This window comes from Bos javanicus, chromosome 1 (assembly GCF_032452875.1).
Source record: "Bos javanicus breed banteng chromosome 1, ARS-OSU_banteng_1.0, whole genome shotgun sequence".
Lineage (NCBI taxonomy): Eukaryota > Metazoa > Chordata > Mammalia > Artiodactyla > Bovidae > Bos > Bos javanicus.
The window spans coordinates 78409688-78426901 of NC_083868.1; the positions used below are offsets into that span (position 1 = coordinate 78409688).

The window sequence follows — 17214 nt, forward strand, 5'->3', positions numbered from 1 at the left end:
GAGCAAGGACCACGTTTTATTTTCCTATAGATTCTCCACAATGCCCAACATGTGGCAAGCACTTAATAAATACCTATTGAATGATCAGTTAGTATATAGTTAGCTAGAGGGGTGGGATGGGGGTGGGAAAGAGGTTCAAGACAGAGGATATATATACTTATGGCTGAATCATGCTGTTGTACAGCAGAAACCAACACAACATTGTAAATCAATTATCCTCCACTTAAAAATAAATTTAAAAACAAATATATAAAGAAGGCCTAATGATAGGCAATGGGCTTCCCTGGTGGCTCAATAGTAGAGAATCTGCCTGCAATGCAGGAGATCCAGGTTCAATCCCTGGGTCAGGAATATCCCCTGGGGAAGGGAATGGCAACCCACTCCAGTATTCTTGCCTGGGAAATCCTATGGACAGAGGAGCCTGGCAGGCTACAGTCCATGGGGATCCCAAAGAGTTGGACACAACTGAATGACTAACACTCAGTGATAGTAAAGAGAGGATCAACATATAGATTTGCTTTAAGTTTTTATTGGATTTATGAAAATACTTAGCTGATGCTGCTTTCATTTGATTCAATAAATGAAAACATTTCTCTTCAAAACAAATGTGTGTGCATGCTAAGTCACTTCAGTCGTTTCTAATTCTTTGCAACCCCATGCACTGTAGTCCACTAGACTCCTCTGTCCATGGGATTCTCCAGGCAAGAATACTGGAGTGGGTTGTCATGCCCTCCTCCAGAGGATCTTCCTGACTCAGGGATCCAATCCATGTCATTCAGGTCTCCTGCCTTGGCAATTGGGTTCTTTACCACTAGCCCCACCTGGGAAGCCCAAAACAAACATTTCTCTTATAAAAAAGAATTATCTATTTAATGAATCCTGTTCTGCCATTTAATGGCTTTGCAACCTGTGGAAAGCCATATATTAACTATTCTAAGCTGATATTTCTGTAAATTGGGGATATCATTCCTCTTTCCAAGATGCGGATGCAATTTGCAAGGCAGCCTATCAAAATGAATATAGGATAAGACTTAACATGGCAACACTTGCTAGAAAATGTAATTGAATATTAATGTATTGATCTGAGGGATTCCTTGGTAGCTTGGTCTTCCCTGGTGACTCAGATGGTAAAGAATCAGCCTGTAATGCAGGAGACCTGGGTTTGATCCCTGGGTTGGGAAAATCCCCTGGAGGAGGAAATGGCAATCCACCCCAGTATTCTGGCCTGGAAAATTCCATGGACAGGGAAACTACCAGGCTACAGTCTATGGCGTCACAGAGTTGGACACGACTAAGTGACTTTCACTTCACTGGTAGCTCAGTTGGTAAAGAATCTGCTTGCAATGCAGGAGAGCCAGGTTTGATCCCTGGTCGAGAAGATCCCCTGGAGAAGGAAATGGCAATCCACTCCAGTATTCTTGCCTGGGAAATCCCATGGACTGAGGAGCCTGGCGAGCTACAGTCCATGGGGTTGCAAGAGTCAGACACAATGATCTTGAAACCCAAATAAGAGTTTACTACTTAGAGAGTCAGTGTAAAGTAAAATATGAGCTGTGAAGAGAAACATGGGTCCACATGATTTTTTACAAGTCTCCACAATGTCTATGGCTTCCCATGTGGTTCAGTGATAAGGAATCCACCTGCCAGGGCAGGAGACACAGGAGACGTGGGTTCAATCCCTGGGTTGGGAAGATCCTGTGGAGGAGGAAATGGCAACTCACTCCAGTATTCTTGCCTGGAAAATCCCATGGACAGAGAGAGGAGCCTGATGGGCTACAATCCATGAGGTCACTAAGAGTCGGACACAACTGAGCAACTATGCACCACACATACAATGCCTGTGATGTAATCAGTTTATGCTTTCATTCAACAAGTAGTTAACTGAGCAAGGACATTGGCCATTGTCAGTTCTCAGAGCAGACAAGGATAGGAAAATGCACTAGACATAGTCTCTGGCATAAGGAGTTCAGGAAGATGAAATATACAGAAAATGATGAGCACCTGAGATGAGAACAAGAGCTGTGGGAAGCCACAGGAAAGAGCAATCTCTGGACACTTCATAGAGGAAGAGGCAGCCTCAGCTCTAGGGGTTGTAAAGAAGAGCTGGAATTTCAATAAGTGCCGATGGTGGAGCTGGATATACATGTTAACTGTGAGATGGACTTAGCCACCGTTCCCTGACCTCACTGATTTATGTCCTCCTTAATATAGACTCCAGGATGAAAAGCATTTCACATAACTGGTATGTAGGTCACACCACTTACACGCCACAAAACTACAGGGCAATTAGAAATAATTGCGAGACAAATACTGTTCCCACTTGGCTCCAAGTGTCTTTATGATGGCTCAGGATGAGGGCAAAAATAGAGAAGGAGCATAAAGATGCTGAATCCCAGCCTGATCATTTAAGAGTGGGACCAACCGATGTATTGCTATTGAAGTTACTGCTGTATCGGGTTAGTTTAAAGGGCAAGAGACTGTGAAAAGACACCACGGGTCCATGTGGCAGCTATCTAATGATCACTGGGCTTCTAGGGGCTGCCGAACCCTCCTCCCAGCTCCTGCTACACTCCTGTCACAATCCACCCAGCAGGAACTGAGCAGGAAGCGATCCATCCAGAAAAAAACATGAGCAGAAGAAAGAACATCACAGAAAACACAGGCTCTGGTTCCTCATCTGCCACTCATGGGGAGTGCCACTCATCTGCAAGTAGCTTGCTGCTGCTGCTAAGTCACTTCAGTCGTGTCTGATTCTGTGTGACCCCATAGATGGCAGCCCACCAGGCTCCCCCATCCCTGGGATTCTCCAGGCAAGAACAATGGTGTGGGTTGCCATTTCCTTCTCCAATGAATGAAAGTGAAAAGTAAAAGTGAAGTCGCTCAGTCGTGTCCTAGTCTTTCCCAAGCCTTGGTTTCCTCTTCTGTGCGATGGGAATTATAATACAGATCTTACTCCTATCCCTGGGTGAAATTCTGGAGGTGATGCCAGCCCTGTAAATGCCAACATTTGGGCCTGAATGGGCAGTGCTATTATGATGGGACATATGATGACACTGGATTTGCCTCATGTCTACTGTTTCCAGTTATATCACAAGCTATGTACAGATCTCCCGGTGGATGAGAATAGAATCACCAGTCGAGCTGCAGAGAATCACAGAAAACGTGTACTGGGTAGGCACTTAGGCGCGCCAACCCTTCTCCCTCTTCTGCAACAGCCTTTATGACTGATTCCCCTTCCTCCTCTATTTCAATCCCGCGCTCCCTGGGAGGGAATGTAGGTTGTTTCTTGTTTGGGTAAGGGAACACTAGTTCATTAGACCTCCTCCCTTCCTGCCGTTTTTCAGATGGAGACAGAGAAACACCCCATGAACACACAGCTGGCCCTCATCCTGGCCTCTGCAGGGCTGTTCTCTTTCATACATGCTGGGGGCAGCAGACGGGCAAGAGAAAACATGAGGCGGCATGGATCCTCACTATATCTGAACCAGAACCACCTCCACTCTAGGTCCCCCCCCTCAACACACACACCCTGGTGCAGAGAAGGATTGGTATATAGCCATGCATCACTAGGGTAAAAAATAGATTCTGTCTATAAGAATCCCACATCCCCACTCCCCAGCTATGCGCTCTCCCCAGGAGCCTTTTGGGAAAGAGGAACACAGCAATGATGAATAGATCCAGGCAGCAGTTGCTGAAGCAAATAGGAACCAGCAGGCCAATTATCAACCAGAAGTACAATGAATATATTATAATGAATTTCTCCTTCTCTGGAGTTCCAATAGCACACAGCAGGCATCACTAGTATTATTCTTAATTGTGGTTAGTTTCCTCTCATGATAGTAGTTGTCTACTTTCTGTAGACAGAATAGGGGTAGGGGTGATGTTTTAAACATTCTTTTCAGGATTTAGTATAATAGAGGAGCTAGAGGTACCACCCAGTAAGACAACAGAGGTACCCAAAAGATGCCTGATAGATGGAAGAATGAACAAATGCATGAATATATGATCTACTATCTCCTTTCCTGGCTCCATGAGATCTTGATGCCTGAGAGATGACAAGCAGGAGAAAGAAGCAATAAGCTCCTCTGTGATTTTGACATGGAACTAAACTCAGCCCAAAGCATCTTTTTTCCTCTCTCTATTTACTCTGGACAATCTGTCCTTTATCAGATGACCTCAAGTCTGGTTGGAAATAGGCATATTTTATTGGAAAATATCATCTTCTTCCAGTTTTGTTTTGCTGAACAGACATTTGTCTGCTTTGTTGTATGTTGTGCATCCAGTGGGACTCAGACAAATTGCTTCAGCTTTCTAAACTGTTTTGTTTCTTCCATTCAATTATCCTTTATCCCTTTTCCTTCCTGCACCTCACTCTTATTCCCAAGTTCCCATTTAATCCACAATGAGAGGACACAATTGTGCTGTTACTCAGCTTCAGGCTGAGAAAGAACATGGAAGCTGGAAGGTCTGAGATTTAGATCCCATTTGTCACCAACAAGTAGTGTGACCTTCTACCAATCACCTTTGCTATCTGGGCCTGCGTCTCTTAGGCAAAATAACATTTGCCACAGAATCTAAAAGCAATTGCTTGAAACTCTCAGGGCCCCAAGCTGTAGTCATCCTTGTGCTATCTTCCACATTTAGTGCAGCTTGGGAAGACTTCTCGTTTTTGGCTTGGGTTGGAGGCAGCGGTCTGGTGTTTATTGGCTGAGTGAAGTCCCTTCCCTCTCTACCTCAGATCCCCACTCCACACCTTGAGCCACCACCACCCAGAGCAGACTCACAGGACTGCAATCTGAAAGTGGCACATGCCCTGGCATACAGAAGGGCCCCACACATGGTTTTGCTCTGCTGTCACCATTTTGAGAGTCTTGATAATTCCAGACCACTGTACCTGTCTCCTGAGAAACCTGTATGCAAGTCAAGAAGCAACAGAACTTTACAAGAACAAATGACTGGTTCAAAATTGGGAAAGGAATAAGACAAGGCAGTATATTGTCACCTTGCTTATTTAACTTATGTTCAGAGCACATCATGAGAAATGCTGGGCTTGATGAATCACAGGCTGGAATCAAGATTGCTGAGAGAAACACCAACAATCTCAGATATGTAGACGATATCACTGTAATGGCAGAAAGTGAAGAGAAACTAAAGAGCCTCTTGATGAAAGTGAAAGACGAGCATGAAAAAGCTGGCTTGAAACTCAACATTCAAAAAACTAAGATTGTGGCACCCAGTTCCATCACTTCACAGCATATTGATGGGGAAAAAATGGAAACAGTGGCAGATTTTATTTTCTTGGGCTCCAGAATCAATGTGGATGGTGACTGTGGCCATGAAATTAAAAGACGCTTGCCCCTTGGAAGAAAAGCTATGACAAACCTAGACAGCATATTAAAAAGCAAAGACATCACTTTGCCGACAAAGGTCAATATAGTTAAAGCTATGGTTTTTCCAGTAGTTATGTATGGATCTGAGAGTCTGACCATAAAGAAGGCTGAGCACCGAAGAACTGATGCTTTTGAACTACGGTATTGGAGAAGACTCTTGAGAGTCCCTTGAACTGCAAGGAGATCAAACCAGTCAATCATAAAAGAAATCAACCCTGACTATTCATTGGAAGGACTGATAGCTGAAGCTCCAATACTTTGGTCACCCAATGTGAAGAGTCAACTCATTGGGAAAGACTCTGATGCTGGGAAAGACTGAGGGCAGGAGGAGAAGGCGGCAGTAAAGGATGAGATAATTAGATAGCATCTGACTCAGTGGACATAAATTGAACAAACTCTGGGGGATAGTGAAGGATGGGGAAGCCTGGCATGCTACAGTCCATAGGGTCACAATGAGTTGGAAATGACTGAATGACTGAACAACACAATAATTTTTGAACGAAGGGCCTGAATTTTCATCTTGCACTGGGATCTCAAACTGCATCAACATTCCTGCCCCTCTCTTCTACACCCACTACCCCAAAGCAAGAGAACTAAGAAGCCTTAGGAAGAGGGAGACAATGGCACAGCTCTGCCAGATAGGGATGGCTGTGAAGGGACCGCCCCAATGCACAGTCTAGCTGTGGAACGCCCTTCCTTATACATATACAACCTAAGAAAGGACAATGACATGAAACTTGCCACAGGCCCCACCCCTATCAACATCTTCCTTCTTGAGAGCCTCCTGAGCCTGACTCAGGCCAAGGAGTGGCTCACCATTCCTGCTAAGCACTGGGCTCCTCCCTACTTTCAGGTGGAAATGCAGGTTGCCTTGGAGTAGAACTAGTTTTCTGTGAGGATGGTTTCAGTGTGTCTGCCCTCTGATGCCCTCTTGCAACGCCTACTGTCTTACTTGGGTTTCTGTTACCTTGGACGTGGGGTATCTCTTCACAGCTGCTCAAGCAAAGTGCAGCCGCTGCTTCTTACCTTGGACGAGGGGTATCTCCTCACCGCCGCCCCTCCTGACCTTGAACGTGGAATAGCTCCTCTCAGCCCTCCTGCACCCCCGCAGCCACTGCTCCTTAAAGGTAGGGTAGCTCCTCCCAGCCGGCGCCCCTGGTCTCGGGTGCAGGGTAGCTCCTCCCGGCTGCCACCACTAGCCTCAGACATGGGGTAGCTCCTCTGGGCTGCTCCTGTGCTGCCACAGCCTGGCACTCTTGGCCACCGCCCCTGACCTCGGATGTGGGGTAGCGCCTCTGGGCCCTTCCTGTGCCATCGCAGCCTGGCACTCTCAGCCGCTGCCCCTGACCTCGGACGTTGGGTAACTCCTCTTGGCTGCCACCCCTCAGGCATGGGGTCCTCCCGGCTTCTGCCCCTGACCTTGGAGGTGGGGTAGCTCCTCTCGGTTGCACTACTGCGCCGGTCACAGCCGCCCGCACTAACTCAATGAAACTAAGCCATGCCCTTGGAGCCACCCAGGAGGGGAGGGTCATGGTGGAGAGGTCTGACAGAATGTGGTCCACTGGAGAAGGGAATGGCAAACCACTACAATATTCTTGCCTTGAGAACCCCATGAACAGTATGAAAAGGCAAAATGATTGGGTACTGAAAGAGGAATTCCCCAGATCAGTAGGTGCCCAATATGCTACTGGAAATCAGTGGAGAAATAACTCCAGAAAGAATGAAGGGATGGAACCAAAGCAAAAACAGTACCCAGTTGTGGATGTGACTGGCGATAGAAGCAAGGTCTGATGCTGTAAAGAGCAATACTGCATAGGAACCTGGAATGTCAGGTCCATGAATCAAGGCAAAGTGGAAGTGGTCAAACAAGAGATGGCAAGAGTGAATGTCGACATTCTAGGAATCAGCGAACTAAAATGGACTGGAATGGGTGAATTTAACTCAGATGACTATTATATCTACTACTGCGGGCAGGAATCCTTTAGAAGAAATGGAGTAGCCATCATGGTCAACAACAGAGTCCGAAATGCAGTACTTGGATGCAATCTCGAAAACGACAGAATGATCTCTGTTCGTTTCCAAGGCAAACCATTCAAAATCACAGTAATCCAAGTCTATGCCCCAAACAGTAATGCTGAAGAAGCTGAAGTTGAACGGTGCTATGAAGACCTACAAGACCTCTTAGAGCTAACACCCAAAAGAGATGTCCTTTTCATTATAGGGGACTGGAATGCAAAAGTAGGAAGTCAAGAAACACCTGGAGTAACAGGCAAATTTGGCCTTGGAATATGGAATGAAGCAGGGCAAAGACTAATAGAGTTTTGCCAAGAAAATACACTGGTCATAGCAAACACCCACTTCCAAAAACACAAGAGAAGATTCTATACATGGACATCACCAGATGGTCAACACCGAAACCAGACTGATTACATTCTTTGCGGCCAAAGATGGAGAAGCTCTATACAGTCAACAAAAACAAGACCAGGAGCTGACTGTGGCTCAGACCATGAACTCCTGATTGTCAAATTCAGACTTAAAATGAAGAAAGTAGGGAAAGCCACTAGACCATTCAGTTCAGTTCAGTCGCTCAGTCGTGTACAACTCTGTGCGACCCCATGAATTGCAGCACGCCAGGCCTCCCTGTCCATCGTCAACTCCCGGAGTTCACTCAGACTCACATCCATCGAGTCAGTGATGCCATCCAGCCATCTCATCCTCTGTCGTCCCCTTCTCCTCCTGCCCCCAGCATCAGAGTCTTTTCCCATGAGTCAACTCTTCGCATGAGGTGGCCAAAGTACTGGAGTTTTAGCTTTAGCATCATTCCTTCCAAAGAAATCCCAGGGCTGATCTCCTTCAGAATGGACTGGTTGGATCTCCTTGCAGTCCAAGGGACTCTCAAGAGTCTTCTCCAACACCACAGTTCAAAAGCATCAATTCTTCGGTGCTCAGCTTTCTTCATAGTCCAACTCTCACATCCATACATGACCATTGGAAAAACCATAGCCTTGACTAGACGGACTTTTGTTGGCAAAGTAATGTCTCTGCTTTTGAATATGCTATCTAGGTTGGTCATAACTTTGCTTCCAAGGAGTAAGCGTCTTTTAATTTCATGGCTGCAGTCACCATCTGCAGTGATTTTGGAGCCCAAAAAATAAAGTCTGACACTGTTTCCACTGTTTCCCCATCTATTTCCCATGAAGTGATGGGACCGGATGCCATGATCTTCGTTTTCTGAATGTTGAGCTTTAAGCCAACTTTTTACTCTCCTCTTTTACTTTCATCAAGAGGCTTTTGAGTTCCTCTTCACTTTCTGCCATAAGGGTGGTGTCATCTGCATATCTGAGGTGATTGATATTTCTCCTTGCAATCTTGATTCCAGCTTGTGCTTCTTCCAGCCCAGCGTTTCTCATGATGTACTCTGCATATAAGTTAAATAAGCAGGGTGACAATATACAACCTTGACGTACTCCTTTTCCTATTTGGAACCAGTCTGTTATGGTATGACCTAAATCAAATCCCTTATGATTATACAGTGGAAGTGAGAAATAGATTAAGGGACTAGATCTGATAGATAGAGTGCCTGATGAACTATGGATGGAGGTTCGTGACATTGTACAGGAGACAGGGATCAAGACCTTCCCCATGGAAAAGAAATGCCAAAAAGCAAAATGGCTATCTGGGGAAGCCTTACAAATAGCTGTGAAAAGAAGAGAAGCGAAAAGCAAAGGACAATAGGAAAGATATAAGCATCTGAATGCAGAGTTCCAAAGAAGCAAGAAGAGATAAGAAAGCCTTCCTCAGCAATCAGTGTAAAGAAATAAAGGAAAACAACAGAATAGGAAAGACTAGAGATCTCTTCAAGAAAACTAGAGATCCCAAGGGAACATTTCATGCAAAGATGGCCTCAATAAAGGACAGAAATTGTATGGACCTAACAGAAGCAGAAGATATCAAGAAGACGTGGCAAGAATATACAGAAGAACTGTACAAAAAAGATCTTCAAGACCAAGATAATCACGATGGTGTGATCAATCACCTAGAATCAGACATCCTGGAATGTGAAGTCAAGTGGGCCTTAGGAAGCATCACTATGAACAAAGCTAGTGGAAGTGATGGAATTCCAGTTAAGCTATTCCAAATCCTGAAAGATGATGCTGTGAAAGTGCTGCACTCAATATGCCAGCAAATTTGGAAAACTCAGCAGTGGCCGCAGAACTGGAACAGGTCAGTTTTCATTCCAATCCCAAAGAAAGGCAATGCCAAAGAATGCTCAAATTATCGCACAATTGCAGTCATCTCACACACTAGTAAAGTAATGCTCAAAATTCTCCAAGCCAGGCTTCAGCAATATGTGAACCGTGAACTTCCAGATATTCAAGCTGGTTTTAGAAAAGGCAGAGGAACCAGAGATCAAATTGCCAACATCCGCTGGATCATGGAAAAAGCAAGAGAGTTCCAGAAAAAACATCTTTTCTGCTTTATTGACTATTCCAAAGCCTTTGACTGTGTGGATCACAATAAACTGTGGAAAATTCTGAAAGAGATGGGAATCCCAGACCACCTGACCTGCCTCTTGAGAATCCTATATGCAGGTCAGGAAGCAACAGTTAGAACTGGACATGGAACAACAGACTGGTTCCAAATAGGAAAAGGAGTATGTCAAGGCTGTATATTGTCACCCTGCTTTTTTAACTTATATGCAGAGTACATCATGAGAAACTCTGGGCTGGAAGAAGCACGAGCTGGAATCAAGATTGCAGGGAGAAATATCAATCACCTCAGATATGCAGATGACACCACCCTTGTGGCAGAAAGTGAAGAGGAACTCAAAAGCCTCTTGATGAAAGTGAAAGAGGAGAGTGAAAAAGTTGGCTTAAAGCTCAACATTCAGAAAACGAAGATCATGGCATCTGGTCCCATCACTTCATGGGAAATAGATGGGGAAACAGTGGAAACAGTGTCAGACTTTATTTTTGGGGCTCCAAAATCACTGCAGATGGTGACTGCAGCCATGAAATTAAAAGACGCTTACTCCTTGGAAGCAAAGTTATGACCAACCTAGATAGCATATTCAAAAGCAGAGATATTACTTTGTCAACAAAGGTCCATCTAGTCAAGGCTATGGTTTTTCCAGTGGTCATGTATGGATGTGAGAGTTGGACTATGAAGAAAGCTGAGCACCGAAGAATTGATGCTTTTGAACTGTGGTGTTGGAGAAGACTCTTGAGAGTCCCTTGGACTGCAAGGAGATCCAACCAGTCCATTCTGAAGGAGATCAGCCCTGGGATTTCTTTGGAAGGAATGATGCTAAAGCTAAAACTCCAGTACTTTGGCCACCTCATGCGAAGAGTTGACTCATGGGAAAAGACTCTGATGCTGGGGGCAGGAGGAGAAGGGGACGACAGAGGATGAGATGGCTGGATGGCATCACTGACTCGATGGAACTCCGGGAGTTGATGATGGACAGGGAAGCCTGGCGTGCTGCGATTCATGGGGTCGCAAAGAGTTGTACATGACTGAGCGACTGAACTGAACTGAACTTGGAGCAGAAACCATCCAGACACCACCCAACATCACAGAGCTGGACAGGATCTCAGAGCAGAACCCAGGCAGCTATCACAACCCAGCTTCCGGTATCAGTGAAACAAAGTGCCCCAGGTTAGAGAATGGACTGACTCAAGTGCACACTGTGAGTCAGTTTCCCAGGCTGCTTTTGGCATTAATTCTCTTTCGGATATCTTCCTCTTTCTATATATTTGAGATCTGCAAAGAAAATCAAACAAACAAACCTGTTTTTCTGTCACACAGATAACATACTCCCACACCCAATGCAGAGACTTGCAGATTCTGATGCTCAATTTATATTGGCCAAATTAAATGAAAGATGACCCTGGTATCTTAAAACTGCAACAAGATGAAATGATCACCTTGGCTCTCTTCTATCCCAAATTCTTCTGAGAGCCTCAGTCATTTCACATGTCTCAGTGGGAAAGAAATCTAAGGAGGAGGCAAAGCTTGACAAAATTTAAACATGTCAATAAAGAGTGTGTGATAAACTACAGTGCAAACAGAGACAAACTTTTGAAACATTGAGACCTGAAGAAAAATAGGAAGAGCGCTAGTTAGGATGAAAGGGATTATACATCTGTGTGGGCACAGAGAATTACTTCTGGGTCTTAGTTCACTAGCTCTCTGGGTGCTCTTAGGCAAGTGCATCTCTGGGAAAGTTTCTCTCTGGCCTTTGGCTTCCTGGTCAACCACCTGAGGAAGCTTGGACACACACAGAGTGAAGTCCCTTTGAGGGCTGGCATTCTGTGGTTCTAAGTATCAACTGTTATCACCTCCATATCAGTGTCAGGACTTTCAGACTGATTTGCAGAGGAAGATTACCTTCCAGAACCTAAGTTAGTGAAAAATAATGAAAGCAGCAAAAGAATTCAATTCAGAAATTTGAGTTCTGACTATAGGGAGTGATCCAGAGAAGAAACTGCTATGGAATTCTGATCCAAAGAGAGAACACATTTCTGAGGGACAAAAGTATGTTGGGGTGAGTATCTGAGGAGGGACCTTGGGCAAGGTGGCTCCCATTCCCCAGTGACTCAGTTTGGACTGACCGACCCTTCCCCCCCCAAGCACAGTCTAGTCACTCTGCTCTGCTGGAATGTGTGATGATGAAGAGAACAGTAGACTCTAAGGGTAAGACCATGTTACTGAATAGGTTTGAACAGTAGACCAAGGTGTTCTTAATTTTCATATTTATTATGTTTTAGGGACCGTGTTCTATGACTGTCATGACATTTGAGGAGTTCCTGTGAGCTGTGTCCAATGGCAAACAAGACAACCTTGAATAGCCTCCCCAAGTCCCATGGGGAAGGAGAAAGAATGTGCCTTTTCATCTGACTTGGTCCCTGACCCAGCCACACTCCTGCCATGTGGGCGATGTGGCACATCAGCAATTTTCTGTGACATCTGAACCAAAGCTAGAACCACAGTGTGGGCTTTGTGACCCAAGTCTCAGGCCAGACCTTCAGCACAGGGCATCCTTTAAGGCCAGGGCCAGGAACGACAGCCCTGAAGATAACATCTGATGTGTGAGCAGAGTCTGTACCACTCGCCTGAGAACTTGCCATTAAAAATGAATATTAAATAGGAAAAGGAGTACATCAAGGTTGTATATTGTCACCCTGCTTATTTAACTTATATGCAGAGTACATCATGAGAAATGCTGGGCTGGAAGAAGCATAAGCCGGAATCAAGATTGCCAGGAGAAATATCAATAACCTCAGATATGCAGACGATACCACCCTTATGGCAGAAAGTGAAGAGGAACTAAAGAGCCTCTTGATGAAAGTGAAAGAGGAGAGTTAAAAAGTTGGCTTAAAGCTCAACATTCAGAAAATGAAGATCATGGCATCTGGTTCCATCACTTCATGGCAAATAAATGGGGAAACAGTGGAAACAGTGGCTGACTTTATTTTTGGGGGCTCCACAATCACTGCAGATGGTGATTGCAGCCATGAAATTAAAAGATGCTTACTCCTTGGTAGGAAAGTTATGACCAACCTAAACAGCATATTAAAAAGCAGAGATATTACTTTGTCAACAAAGGTCTGTCTTGTCAAGGCTATGGTCTTTCCAGTAGTCATGTATGGATGTGAGAATTGGACTATAAAGAAAGCTGAGCACCGAAGAATTGATGCTTTTTAACTGAGCTGCTGGAGAAGACTCTTGTGAGTCCCTTGGACTGCAAGGAGATCCAACCAGTGCATCCTAAAGTAGATCAGTCCTGGGTGTTCATTGGAAGGACCGATGTTGAAGCTGAAACTCCAGTACTTTGGCCACCTGGACCAAAGAGCTGACTCATTTGAAAAGACCCTGATGCTGGGAAAGATTGAGGGCAGGAGGAGAAGGGGACCACAGAGGATGAGATGGTTGGATGGCATCACCGACTCAATGGACATGAGTTTGAGTAAACTCCGGGAGTTGGTGATGGACAGGGAGGCCTGGCGTACTGCAGTTCATGGGGTCACAAAGAGTTGGACACAACTGAGCGACTGAACTGAACTGATTCCTGATTTACTAGATGAGAACCCCTGGGGTGGGCCCAGGAATCTCACTGTTAGGAAGTTTTCCCAGATAGCTGTTCTGCACATAAAAGCTTAAGAAGTAGAGTGTTTCACTTTCTCAGTCTACTCCCAGAAAACTCCAACAGGGAACAGACTGAAAAACTCAGGGACAGGAGCTTAGAGACTGAATCCATTCCTGCTGCAAGGAGGCAGTGGTGAAACACACACAGCTGGATGGTAGGCAGAGGGGAGGATGTAATAAAGTTAGAAGACAGGTAATTTGTACATAGGTGACCCAGAGCCCTTTAATTTCTGTCTCTCTCCTGACTGTAGGATGCAAGAGCTCCTAGGCGAGCTTTGAATTTCAGCATCTACATCCCAAATCCTTAGCTGGATTCCTATGCTCTCACTGCCTGATTAAACACAGGAGAAGTACTTGCTTAGCAACAATAATAAGAAAAAAAGATGCAAGGGACAGGGGCCAGAGCCACCTGCATGACGTGAAGGTTCACAGAAGAGAAAACCTGAAGGCTCTTGTGAAGGGAAGGAGTCTGGCCATCCATGCCTCTAAAGAGGAACCCTGCCATGTTCAGGGTGTGGGGCCAGTGAGGACAAGCTTCCTCTCCCTGGAGTTTTCGTAAAGCACCCAGGTGACGTGGAGACTGCAAAGGGAACCTGCCACACAACATGCCATATCCGTTCTCAGAGGGTGTCAACACCCTCCTTCCCACACCTGCTATTCCCAAATATCACAACCTGATTTTTTTCTCCAGCCTCCTGTCTTGATGACGACGATTAAATATTCATGGGATGCTGTGATGCCAGCATACTTTGTGAAATTTCAGAAACCTTTTTTTTTTTTTTTAACGGAAACTTTTCTTTTTTCTTTCAGATGATCCCAGTTTTGAAGAGAGGTAGAAAGAATGACAAATGCCAGTAACTCAAAAACTAGAAACTGTACCAAAAAAGCTAGCATCCTAAGTTTTCACGATTGTGTTTCAAGCCTACAGCGCCCCACTTTAAGAAGAGGAAAGCGCAGAATCTAGAAATCAAAGATGCAGGAGTTGTTTCTACTACAAAAGAATTTTTCATTTTACCATGGGGTTCATTTAAATAGCAAAATTCCCAACTCTAGGTAAAATATTATATAAGCAAATTTATTTATGTATGTATTTATCATTTAATTATTATGCAAAAATGTGTTCACCTTATTTGAAAAAAAAATGTATATATTCTGAAATCAGAGTCTGCTAGCTAAAGGCATCATCTTACCCAGTAGTTTTCCAAATGAGCTTCTGGGAGCCCTGGGGTTTCTCCAAGATGCCTCTGGGGCCACCCTGAGACACAGGCTGGGCCTGCAAGGTGGAGCTAGGTGGTACCCATCTCAGATCACCCAGCACAATCTACTCCCCCCAGGTATATATCAGAGGTACATGTAATGTTTAGCTTCTAAGAAGTTGAGGGAATGTATCCAAAGCACTCACAGAAGCTTAATTCCTTAATTTTACATTTTGGAAAACTAATACAAAAACATGATTTCCCCAAAGTCATATTACATTTTAACTTCAGTCCAGTGTTTCCTCTTACACTGTAACTTGTTGCCTCACAGAACACTCAAAATTTGATTAAGGAAACTTGTTTGTCTCCTAGAAATGTTAGCACCTTAGTCTGAAACTAGTCAATAATTAAAATAACCAGAAGAACCAGCTCAGAAATAATCAGAAACTGAAGGTAAATTGCAAAACGTTTTCTTGCTGAATAAGCCTGACATTCTCAAAGGTCTCCAGACGAGCTGGATAATGTCAGTGTTGATCACAGCTCCGTCTTGAATCACAACACAGATAACTTGAGCTAGCACCTTCTAAAATGTTATTCAAAATACCAGCTAAAGCAAGGTGCCTCCATCAAGCTGAATCGATGCTTCAGTGAGAAGTAGTCACACAGAGGAAAAAGTAGTAATGAGAACCTTATGTTGGATCAACTTGTGCCCTATATTTATTTATTTCTAATTATTCAACAAATACCTATGTGTTGCTTGCTCTGTGCTGGGAACTGTCAAAAGCGCCCTACAAATATTAATCATTTCATTCCTATAAAAATGCTATGAGGAGGGTACTATATATCATTGCCATTTTACAGGTGAGAAAACTGTTTACAAAGAGGCTGTGTATTGTACTTAGTCACTCAGTGTCTGACTCTTTGCAACCCCATGGATTGTAGCCCACTAGGCTCTTCTGTCCATGGGGATTCCCAGGCAAGAATACTGGAGTGGGTTTCCATGCCCTCCTCCAGGGGATCTTCCCAACTCAGGGATCAAACCCAGGTCTCCTGCATTGCAGGCAGATTCTTTATCAGCTGAGCTACAAGGGAAGCCCCACAAAGAGACTAAGTGACCCTTAGTCACAACTAGTACACAGCTGTTCAGAGTGACAAGTCTCAGAGACACACCCCTAGGTCACATGCAACACAAAAGGTGCTTTATCACCATTTGTGACATAGCAAGCTTCCCCAAATTTACCCCAAGACCTCTAAAAGCAGAGCCTATTAGAATCTATGCCATTAATATCGTTACTGGGCTTCCCAGGTAGCTCTAGTGGTAAAGAACCTGCCTGCCAATGTGGAAGACATGAGACGCAGGTTCAGTCCCTGGATTGGGAAGATCCCCTAGAGAAGGAAATGGTCAACCCACTCCAGTATTCTTCCCTAGAGAATCCCATGGACAGAGGAGCCTGGCGGGCTACAGTCCATAGGATCAAAAAGAGTCAGACATGACTACAGTGACTGAGCAATGTCATTATTAACAATCAGCTGATAATATCATCTAATATTAATGCCTTTTACTCTGCCAGCACTGCATTAATATTAATACTTACGGACATCACAAGTCTACCAGGGAAATATCATCGTTAGACCCATTTTGCTGCTGAGGGAAGAAACACAGAAAGGTTACGAAATATATCAAAAAACATGGGAACCTAAAAAGGTAGAATTGGAATTCAAAAGCAGATTTATCTCACTACATGATGTGTATCCTAGCAGAGTTCTTTAATTGACTCCTGCAGATTTGTTTGTTTTGCCCACAGTGTTTTTTACAATTTTTTTGAATGAGATGCTAAAATCGACTAATTGAGAAGCTTCAATGAAAAATCCAGAATTGCTAGATGCTTCCCTCTTTAGAGGAGGTTTCCACTTCTCCATCATCACACATCCAGCCAGCTTCCTGTCTTTATGCTATTAGCCTGCCTCCTTGAAGCACTTGAGCTTGAGCCATTGAGCAGGATACTCCAGGAGGCTCCAGAGTACCTCCTAGGAGGCACTCTGCAAGTGATCCCTGGCAGACCCCTCAGACTTTTTCAAACTTGAGAAATGAATGGACCCATTTACAAGGAAAAAAAAAAAAATAGTGGCATGAAACTCTGAAATACATTAAAAACCTTTGAGAATCAGCAGAGCTGTATTCAAAAGTCACTATATTAAAATGTAATCGCTGTGACCTACACAGATATTTTCAACTGCACACCATAAAAAGTGATACAACTTGTCGTTTCTACTAACACTGAAAAAGTACAAAATTTTAAAGCTTCTATAGCATAATGCTTTCAAGGGTAATCATCCATGATGTAATATGGATCAATCTTTTGTTTCTTTTTAGGGCTAAATAATTATTCCACTGTTTGGCTAGGCCAGATTTTGTTTATCCATTCATCCATCTAGGTTTGCCTGGGGCTGGGGGAAGGAGAAGTGGCAGTGATGCTTAA

The 17214-nt window shown here is 44.3% G+C and overlaps 1 protein-coding gene across 1 annotated transcript in view; it reads right to left on the reverse strand.

The window, feature by feature from the left end:
• TPRG1 (tumor protein p63 regulated 1) overlaps window positions 1-17214 on the reverse strand; it is a 210506-nt gene that overhangs the window by 163626 nt on the left and 29666 nt on the right. The window lies entirely within an intron of this gene.